Source organism: Eptatretus burgeri, chromosome 1, assembly GCF_056783735.1.
Source record: "Eptatretus burgeri isolate ZD-2024b chromosome 1, Ebu_testis_v1, whole genome shotgun sequence".
In the NCBI taxonomy this organism is placed as follows: domain Eukaryota; kingdom Metazoa; phylum Chordata; class Myxini; order Myxiniformes; family Myxinidae; genus Eptatretus; species Eptatretus burgeri.
This window is the reverse complement of record NC_140961.1, coordinates 85,863,123-85,874,463: the sequence shown is the minus strand read 5'-3', so window position 1 is coordinate 85,874,463 and position 11,341 is coordinate 85,863,123. Positions and strand designations below refer to the sequence as shown.

General features: G+C 41.5%; 1 protein-coding gene across 1 annotated transcript in view; it reads left to right on the top strand.

Moving 5' to 3' along the window:
- Positions 1-846: 846 nt before the first annotated feature.
- The window catches only part of LOC147034894 (uncharacterized), a 23,393-nt gene continuing 12,898 nt past the window's right edge, over positions 847-11,341 (top strand). The window contains exon 1 of the transcript XR_015060701.1: positions 847-3,524. The gene's annotated coding sequence lies outside the window, so the exon portion shown is untranslated. The remainder of the gene's footprint in view (positions 3,525-11,341) is intronic.

The window sequence follows — 11,341 nt, the reverse complement described above, 5'->3', positions numbered from 1 at the left end:
AAAAGTCATTTTTTATCCCAATGAAGGTTATCGTCGCATGCCTGACTCGCTAAGCTGTCGGATTATGTAAAGATTGTTGGTGGATGGCCGAATATTATGGTTTTGTGACTTTGATAAAATAATATTAAATAATTGCGTGGAGAAATGGAGATTTTTGATTCAGTCGATGTTAGGATTTTGATGGTTTGGTACAGAATCATCGTATAAACTTCTGGTTTGCGTCGCCACCTTCTCTCGAGACAGCTTTTATTAGACAAGGTCAGAGTTCAAGTTGACGATTTCGTAAGTACCAGTCTCTGACTGCTTGTTTATCAGTTATGCCTTTTTTAAACTGAGAAAAGATCACATATTATGCATGGGTCAGTGTTCAGCTGCCCTGACTCAATCCCACTGCTTTAAACCCATTGGCTGGATATCTGGCCTGACTCCACTCCAATAAAATCATGCCCTGCCATTGCATGAAGCAGCACAGATCAGCAGGCCTCAAGCCTGGGTGTTCGCCCATGGTCCTGTGCAATTTGAATGATCCTGGGTATATCACCACGATGTATTATATATGCACATATGCCATATGCATGTTTTTGCTCCATGTATGTTCATCGGGTTATTAGTTCCCTACCAGTTTCACCAGTGAGGCCTATAGGCTTGCTTTGCATTTGTCCATCCATCCATCCGTCCGTACTACCTGTGGTTTGTCAGACTTTTTTCCCCACATACCCTTTGACATATTCAACTGAAACTTGGTGCATGGCTTTATTATGACAAGTGACGTAACAAGTTCGAGTTTCAGGGTATTTTGTCAATTTTATTTTCACAGAGTGATGTCCTTTTTGAAATTAGAAAATATCACATCGAAAGGGGACATGTATTGCAAAGCAATTCTCGCTCTTGGAAACAATGACTTCACAACGACCCAAATTCGTGTTGAGACCAGGTGTTTATGCAATAAGAGAGCTGTTTGTCTGTGTCTGTCTATCTGTGTGTGTCGCCATTTTTATCGAGGATGTCTGAAAAGATCTTCATCAATCTTTCAGAGGGTAATCAGTGAGTGCCTGGGAGGGTTTTCGGCAAAAATACAAACTTTTGAAAAAAGGTTTTTTTCTTGGAATTTTTTTTATCGCTCTATCATGCTCAAGCCTTTGTGGCTATGTGAAAGGTCATTTGAAATGACCCCCGACCCCATTCCTTAGTGGGTGTAGGGAAGTGTTTTAGGTGCCTACAATAAATAGAAAAAAAACAATAAATTGATTTCTTCAAAATTTCAACAGGGTTACAACAGCACCGGGCAATGTCAGGTACCCACCGGGCAATGCCAGGTACCCACCGAGAAAGGCTGGGTTGCCCCACTAGTATTTAATTCAAGGGAATGCCTTGGTCATGGGGAGGTAATATACAAAAAGAAGCAATACAATAACAAATCTATACTAATAAATGTTAGTGCATCAGTGTGTCAATGTGTCTGTGTCAGGATAGGTCAGGTATAGGAGCATGTGCTGGAGCAGTGCGATGCTGCGTCCACTTTCTGCTGGTATTCCACGGGCCTCGTTTGGCCATCCCCAAGGCAGATACCTGGCTCATTCCTATCTCATTTAGATACCGATTAACCTGCTGCAACCATGAGGAATGTGGTCGGCCTGTTGACCTCCTCCACTCACGAGGGTCCCTCGTTGAGAGAATCTGGTGAGCAGGATCAGCATCACGAAAACGTGCCACATGTCCATACCGCCAGAGCTGATGCTCATGGACTATGCAGTTAACAAATCTCATTTGAGTCTCTCTCAGCAACCTCTCGTTGAACACACAGTTTTGGCAATAGCCAAAGATTCTCCAAAAAGACCTGCAGCTAAAGGAATCAAGTCTCAATCTCTGATCCCTGGTCAGAGTCCAAGTATCACATCCATAGAGCAAGAGGGGAAGCACCAAGGACCTAAAGAATCAGCCTTTCATCCTCCTGCACAGGTACCAACAGTACCACACACACCCCATGATACAGTGAATCTATGACTCCCCAGGCCCAACCCAGATGTTTATTGACCTCTGGCTCACAGCCAGCAGAGACATGAATATCACTGCCAAGGTAAGTGAATCTCTCCATGTCAGTGTCTCCTCCATAACTCCCAAAATATGAAAACTAGCAACCTGATACTTTGCATGCATTCTAAGAAAACTCCAAGGAAGTTCATGACTGAAAATTGGGTGTTTGGGTTAAATAAAACATATTTTGAAGATAATTAATGGCCTTATTTAATTATATCCTTCATCAGGCACATCCTTGGACATCTTCAGACATCTCGCTCACACTCAATGGGGGTCCCAATTCACAATTTGGTTCGGCCTATTCGAACATGCTTCAATTTGGAAACACAATCGACTCTCACAGACTAAAGTATCCATCGGGTAACAATGAAGCACTCGATAAAGAGCGTTGTTGCTGCCTAAGCAGTCTCATGGGCTTTTGGGCACAATCCTGGACAGGTCACCACTCCAACACAAGATACCAGCAAGCTGGCACTCATGCCAACCTCAGAAGGATGACAGGCAGAGTCAACTCCACCTGCTATTAATTCAACAACCAAGCGGGATTTGAACTCAGGATCCTTGGTTCCCAAGCCCAACACTCTAGCCATAAAGCCAACACCAGACATAATTAATGTATATAATTTAAATATGTCAGATTTAAGAATCGGGATCTGGTGGACAAAATAAAATTTTGTTTGATCAAAGTCAGATCTGATCGAAATCTGGAGTGAAATCCGAAAATTTTAACAAATCCGAAAATTTTGACAAATTAGCGATTCTTATAACCTTGTGTATTTATTTAAACAATGCGTTAAACTTAACTTCTTCAACGGTTCATACGATTATATTGAGTGAAGAAAAGATTATGGAATGTGCAGAAAGTGTAACTACAATGAGTGAAGCCGTGCTTCATAATTTGCTTTTGCAATCCATGACGGCACAGTCCACAGGGGTCCTTTTTCGGCAATTACATACGCAGTTTGCTTTTTCCGTTTTGGCCGATTTGCTTACATTACAAAATATTAATACAAATATAATATTATCGGTCCGCCAATATATTAATAGTCGGTAATTTCTGCAGGTGAAGAGAAACTTTCATGTTGCTGCAAAGGAATAGGCTTTTTTTTTTTGCTTTACAATGTTTTGTGCATGCTTTCATTACGAAATATTAATATAAATATACTAATAGTTACCGCAATATATTAATAGTTGTCAGTTTCTGCAAGCAGAGAGATACGAAGACAGCAAACATGGACATGGTAGAAATGGGAACAATGAATGACTCTCTGTGGGGTGTGTGCATGCCTGTTCTTGGTTTTGTGTGCATGGTGCGTGGATTTCACAGGCATGCGATCTGAACTCAAACTCAGGCGCGTGGAGCGTGGAACTGGGGGAGGTTTTGCGACCATCTCAGGAACCATGTACTTCTGCAGTGCCAAAGCCTTGTGGGGAGCGGATGTGCTGCGGCATTGAAGCGATCCGGGACGTGCCACCATGCAGTGCGGGTGTGGGGAAATCTGTGCATGTGTGCGAGTGAATGGTATCACCGGTGCATGTGCACATATAGTATAGACCGTGAGGATGTTGGAGGAATGTTTGCGTGTGTGTGTGTGTGTGTGTGTGTGTTTGTGTGTGTGTGTGTGTGTGTGTGTGTGTGTGTGTGTGTGTGTGTGTGTGTGTGTGTGTGTGTGTGTGTGTGTGTGTGTGTGTGTGTGTGTGTGTGTGTGTGTGTGTGTGTGTGTGTGTGTGTGCGTGTGTGTGTGTGTGTGTGTGTGTGTTTGTGTGTGGGGGGGGGGGACTGCATGCATGCAGGCCTTTACAAAAAAGCATTAGTTTGGATTTTTAAATGCTTCTGCCCGGTTTTATATAGAACATGGCAGTTAGAAAACACTGCAGTTTGGACGTGTTTTATCACCCCAGTATTGCCATCGAACACTGACTTCCCATTCCCTCCCCTCAAACTGCTTTCCTTTTCCATTCCCTCATACTGCCTTCCCTTTCCTTCACACGGCCTTCCCATTTCCCTTCCCTCACATTACCTTCTGTGGAAGAAAAATAATTATATTCATGTACTCTCAATTATAATTGTTGCTGGTACTTTATATATTTAATTTTTATGCTATCGTTGAATTGGCTATCAGAAATGTTTCCCTTTATCCAAGAGTCTTTTGACCTAAATATTGATAAAATTTATATCTTGCTATGAAACAGGGTGACCTGTTTAATTACACTGCAAACTTTTGCCATGATTGTGTCATTCTCTCCCTTACACGCAAAGTGGACACGTATTGCAGTTTTGAGTTATTTTGCCAAATGCTTTTTAGCTAATCTTGTAGTTGAGTTGCCAAATGTCTCACCCTCCCATTCTTTGGAATGTAAAATTGTGAATAAGAGGAATAATTGCTTCAGGCTTCTGTTTCAGTGAAATCCATTCAAATGTTTCAGTGAATCATTTCATGTTCTTCCTCCGTATATATTAAATTAAAGATTTTCCTTTGGTATGCTTATCCAACTTTTGGAAATGGACTTCTTTTCCACCACACTTCCCATTTCCTCTCTTCACACTTCCTTCCCATTCCCTCCCCTCATGCTTCCTTCCCATTCCCTCTCCTCATGCCTCCTTCCCATTCCCTCCCCTCATGCTTCCTTCCCATTGCCTCCCCTCATGCTTCTTTCCCATTCCCTACCCTCGTGCTTCTTTCCCATTCCCTCCCCACATGCTTCCTTCACATTCCCTCCCCTCATGCTTCCTTCCCATTCCCTCTCCTCATGCCTCCTTCCCATTCCCTCCCCTCATGCTTCCTTCCCATTGCCTCCCCTCATGCTTCTTTCCCATTCCCTACCCTCGTGCTTCTTTCCCATTCCCTCCCCATATGCTTCCTTCACATTCCCTCCCCTCATGCCTCCTTCACATTCCCTCTCCTCATGCCTCCTTCACATTCCCTCCCCTTGCACTATCCTCCTCCCAACCCCCCTTCTCCACCATACAACTCTCCAGAGGTCGAGGAGAGGAAAGAGTGCCAAATAATGTGCCAATTAGCCAAATGAATGCTGCTTTTTTTTATTCTTCTTTTTTTAGCAGTCGGAACTGCTGCTCTGATCAATTCAGTTTTCAAGATGCAATAAATTCCAGATCATGGCAGGATTGCCGAGAAGTATGCATGCTCGCTCTTGGCTGTCTCGCCTGGGTTTGTTTCCTGACTAAGCTATAAGCTGTCATCCCAGTGTTTCACAAGCATGGCGATTCATCAGTGTGTGCCATCTCTTGGATGGACGTTCAGATGGGTGTCACATCTGCCAGAATCTCACCCCCCCCCTCTTCCTGTCCCTCCATTCACTCCCTCTCTCACCCGTCTGCCTCTCTCACCCCTATTCCACCATTCTGCCTCTCTCACTCCTATCCCACCCTTCTGCCTCTCTTCCCCTATCCCACCCTTCTGCCTCTCTCACTCCTATCCCACCCTTCTTCCTCTCTCACCCCTATTCCACCCCTCTGCCTCTCTCACCCCTATTCCACCCTTCTGCCTCTCTCACTCCTATCCCACCTTTCTGACTCTCACACCTTTCTTTCCCACCCCTATCCCTCTCTCTCCCACCCCTATCTATTTCTCTCCCACCCCTCTCTCTGACCTCCCTCCATTTCTCCCTCCCTCCCAACCACCTAATATTCCTGTCAGCAAACCGATGGGTTGTATTTGCTGGAAATGATGTAACTAACAATCCCCTTACCAATACCGGTCATATGCTCCCATGGGCCAAATGAGGAATGGAAGCCTTAATTATATATCGTAGGACCTGAAAATCATACCACGATAGATATAGAGAGAGATTTACAAGACAGGAAGAGATACAGGGACAAATCCGGCAGAGTCATGCAGGTGTCTGTTGGCAGTTTAGGTTGCATGGCATGGAAAACATCCTATCGCCTTGGGGCTGAGGAGAGAGGAGAGGAGAAGAGAGGACGTGGCTCTGGCTCACCAGGAGCAGGTGAGGAACGCAAGTTCCTCTTTGCAATTTCCAGGGAACCCCTTCACTTCTGCAATCGCTCCGACCTTATTACCTCAGGCCTTCCCCTACCCCATGAGTTCACCCGACTTCCCCTGCTCCATTCCCATTGGCCACGTAGGCGTCACTCATGCAGAGTCCATGCCTCTGCGCCTCGCGGCTTGACCTAAATATCCCCAGAAACCAAGTCACACCTACACTGGTGCCTTTCGTGGCATGCAAGGCTGCTATCCCCCCCCCCCCCCAAGGAATATCAGATAGATTATAGAGGGAACAAGGATTGGTTTTGGAAACAAACACCAGGATAGGTAGATATCGTCATTCCATTGTATAAATGATGCATATCTAATATCACACTTATTCTAAGACCTATGAAGGATATAACTGAGGTATACTCGGTAATGTTAACTCATAGGAGCGATTTTCACAACACTATGTTTGAATGATTGGTGGTGGTGAAGGTGGGGAAGTTCCACAAACCCTACGACAATGTATGCCACTGTCATGAGAATTCGTGAACATATCAAATGTTAGAGTTAATCCTGAACAGGTAACCACTCTATCAATTAAGTGCTGAAATCTACAGCCCAATAAGCTGTGAGAATCGAACCCTCGCCTGAGTGAAGGAAACGCAACAAGGCTTTCCTCACTCCACCGCTGACCAACTCATTTGAATGGTTATTTCATTCAAAATGGTCGTATTTGTTGTTTGACACAAATTTCACATTGACTTTCTTCTTAATTTGAGGATATTTTAAATAAAACAATTTAATATACCAATGTACACCATGTCTAATAAGCTGGGGGAAACCAAAAGTTCTTGCTAATTCCTATGATCTCTGAAAATGGTAACCAAGTACTTGGGTGAATTGTGGGTAATAATGCAGACTTTGAAACAACATTCCACAATCATACATTGTTAAGCTATATAACATCGTGTAACATGTGCAATGATCATTTTAAAGCAATGGACTTGCATGTAAAGTCAATGACTCACACATCGAGCATTGTCTCAGTTGTTAGCTCTGTAACCTGCTTGCTTTTTTCCATACTATATGTGACAATCTATTGCACCAAAAGGACATTCGCTATCTAGTGTCAATTAATTGTTGATGCAATTCCTGCATGTGTATTTCTCGATTCCGTAATTATTTCCATAACCGTACAGAGGAGAGCCTGTGCGATTGGCTACAAATTATGGCTGAAATGACCTTTCCTTGTAAATTTCCCTCGAATATTTTACTGTCAGTTGACGAAGACATCTGTGTATAAGCTCTGAAAAAAATAGAGAACAGGCTAATAGGAAATCATTAAAGAAATGTCTTGTTAATTTACAAATTCTGAAACCTGATTCACTAAACAAAATGAAGCGTCATGAATGTGCCCAAATATATCCTCTGAAGTATTGTTTTTTTCCTATGCCCACCATTTCCTCGGGGTCTGCATTTATGATACGTCTCCTTTACTCAGTCTCTCCTATTATAAAAGACAAGGTAATAACAATGAATAATTCCATAAAATTGGTATATTTCCACAAACTGCTAACATTGATTGCATTGATGTTTCACCAAGGCCAAAATCATTCTGTGCATGACTCCATTTTTTAAAAATTTGTCTGCTTGCATCAATTTATGGATGTGGTTGTCTAGCAGAAAGACAGCAGTGTCATCCAGTGCTAACATCCTTACCCCCTAAGTTCCCTGGCATTTAGATTTTATCAATGGAATTTGGAATAAAAGTGTCACTGGCATTATTCCAAGCAGGGACTCCGCATCATAAAGCAAGCTGTCCGTGGGAATGAATGTTAAGCCATTTGTCTCATATGCAGTCGGGATAGTAAAACTATCATGGTATCATTTTCAAGAGTGAAAAATTTGTATGGTACTTTCGCCAAATTATATACAGTCTATATGGGTGAAATGTAAGTTTGACCACCCTACCTTATGTTTAACCACCTGTGACTGCAACTGTTGCAGCAGTCATTTGAGCCTCAATCATAAGACAAAATCTGAACTGACCATTTTCAGTACAAAATGGAATGGAGATAGATAAAAATTGATGCTTCATACAAACCACAATATACAGTGGCCTGCAAAACTATTTACCCCCCTACTAATGATGCCACATTTATATGAATTATTCAGTTGTTTTTTTTTTCTTTCAAAATGAACCTTTTTTATTCATAACTGAGGAGATCAAACTCAACACTGAGAGTTGAATGAAGTTACGTGTCAGGAATACCTGCAAAAAAACATGTACAAATCAAAATTCACTGGTTGCAAAATTATTTAGCCCCTTAGGTCGGTACTTGGTGGAAGTACCTTTTGAAGCAATGACTGCTACGAGTCTTTTTGGTAGATCTCTACCAGCTTTGCACAATGAGATGGAGAAATCTTTGCCCATTCCTCATGTGAAAATTTCTTTAGTTTTTCCAAGACGGATGGGGATCGTCGATGGGATGCAATATTCAAGTCTCGCCGTAAATGTTCAAATGGGTTCAAGTCAGGACTTTGACTGGGCGACTCAAGAACATTTATTTTCTTCATATTCAGCCACTCCAGTGTGACGTTAGCTTTGTAATTCAGATCATTGTCCTGCTGAAATGTGAATCTTCTACCCAGTTTCACATTCATGGCTTACTCAAGCAGGTTTTCATCTTCTGTACTTTGCATCATCCATTGTCTCTTTTAGCCTGTCGAGCTTGCCAGTCCCTGATGATGAACAGCAGCCCCCTAACACGATGTTACGACCATCGTGTTTGATATTAGGGATGGTGTTAACTGGGTGATGTGCAGTGTTAGGTTTGCACCAGATTATACCACTTTGAATTTAGACCAAAAAGTTCAATCTGACCACAAAACCTTTCTCCACATGCCTGCAATATCATTAAGATGCTTTTTCACAAACTTCATATGAGCTTTTAGATGCGTAGTTTCTCTTAATGGCTTCTTTCTTGCCACCTGTCCATTGAGGTGGGCTTTGTGAAGGGAAAGCTATATTGCTGATTGATGAACACTGACACCAATCTCTAATATAGAGCCTTGCAGATCTTTCAAGGTCATTGTGGGATTTACAGTGATATCCCAACCAGTTTCCTGCTTCCCCAGCTGCTGAGTTTTGATGGGTGACCTGATCTGGGTAGAGTCTGGATGGTATGATACACTTTTTAATGATGGATTTCACCAAAGTCAAAGGGATAATGAGTAATTGAAACCTTCAAATCACCCTCTCCTGAACAGTGCTTCTGACCACTTTCTGTCTGACCTCTTTGAAAGGCTCCTTGGTCTTCATGTTCGCCTTGTTGGTTGACCGAGTGAGTTTCACCTTAAAACTCCTTAGATAAGTGGGAAAGCTTAATTTTTAAGTTAAATCACTGATTACATACTGGTGAGACCTCTTACACTTATTTTGTATCCTTTCAAACAAATAATTTGCTCCTGAAGTGATTTATGGTTTATTCGGGAAATGGAGTGAATACTTATGCAACTGCGAAAAAAATCTGATTTTCTCTGCTCATCAAACATTCATATTTTATCTGCATTTTTTTTTAGCTTTATCACTTTGGAGTAGTTTGTAAAGATTCTACATATTGTTTGATTTGAAAGCATCATGAAATAAACTCAGGTGGTGTCAAAATGTGAAAACTTTTGAGGGGGTAAATACTTTTGCAGGCCACTGTAAATGTCGTGATGTGTGCCCAATGGTGGGTTTATTTTGTGATTAAATGTCTTACAACATTTCACCCCACAACTTTCAGTGCACTTGCAAAAATGAGTCCTTTCACGTGTTTTGGCTGAACAGCTTGGTAAACAACCAAAATGCTGATTTACTCATCACCATCATTTTTTGTTCACACTATTATAAATGCACATATTATCTGTGCATTTGAACAAAACTCAAATTTTTGTTAAGCCATGCGCCCAACTGATGTTAACTTGTCACTAACAGTTTGCAAGGCCTATTGCTTCTAGATATGCTTTTCATTCCATGAGACAAAGACTCCTCTGAATATCTGCATCAATCTTTGTTTTATGGGTGTACTCAACGGGGCTGTTGACAAACAAAGAACTTTCATTTTCCTTGAGGAGAACAAATCCCACACCAGGAAATCTTTCATTCCTCATGAAAACTCATAATATTTTTTTTCCACTGATGTCTGATGTATGGGCTTCATAGCCAATCTTGAATAAGACAAGGCAGCCTCCATAGGAATTGCGTGGAAATTCACGAGAGATGCATTTGCTGCTTATTGGTATATTTTTTTTCATATTTGGATGTCAAGTGAAAAATTTTACAATGATCAGATCTAGTAATTCTCAGTTATTGAAACTTACCTTGAATTTCACTTTTAAACAATTTGTGATTGATGGCCATGTCTTACATATTCTCTTCTGAACATATTTTTTTCCCCAAATTTATTTTGTACTCCACCCTCAATACTTTTGGAACATTTGCACCAATTTGTTTACATTAATGGCCATTTATCTTGGCCTCTCTCAATTTATGTCGGAGGCTCCACAAGGAAGTCCCCTAGCTCCGATCATTTTTGTTTATTACGTACATGAATGATCTCTCTGCAGATGCTTAAGTGCTGGCTTGCACACCAACTATTGGTCATTGTTCACTGTAATGAGACGGCTCTCGAACAATTCAATTTTTTTTCTGATGATTCCTCTTTTTTAAACCTTTACCAATCTCTAATATTGGCCTGATATTGTGCAAGTGCTATGATTTTAAAATGTGGTTGAATGATGGTCAAAAGCATGAAACATCCTTAATTTTATGCAAATGCAATGTTTGCACTAATCTCTATTTGAAAGCTCCAGAGTGAAGATTGCTTATGTTTTCGGTGTTGTCTGTCCAGTGAGTCACTGATCTCTACTGCTTTCACTGAAACTGCCATTTCCTTAGGAAACCATATGAAGGGTTCCTTCACAGAAACCAAAAAAAAGGCCACTCCTGTCAAAACTAAACTAAGCAGGCCATGATGCAGCTCACAGTGCCGTCTTTGCAATTTCCAAGTCATTGTTTTTCAAAATGCGATGTAACCCATGCATTATGTATTGCTATTCAACCCTTCGTTTCAGAAAGTGATACATGCCATGCCCTCTTGTTTGCAAAAATCTGACACATCCATTTTCTCAATCAGTGCACAGAATCATAGTCATGTGATGCAATTTGTCAGCACCCATGCTCTGATCACTTTGCCTCACTACAGACACCCAAAATCCCCCAAATAAGCAAATTTCTCTCGAAATAATGGAGATTTTGATAATATTGAAGAACCTGTGTTGCTGATTTGTGTATGAAAACAACG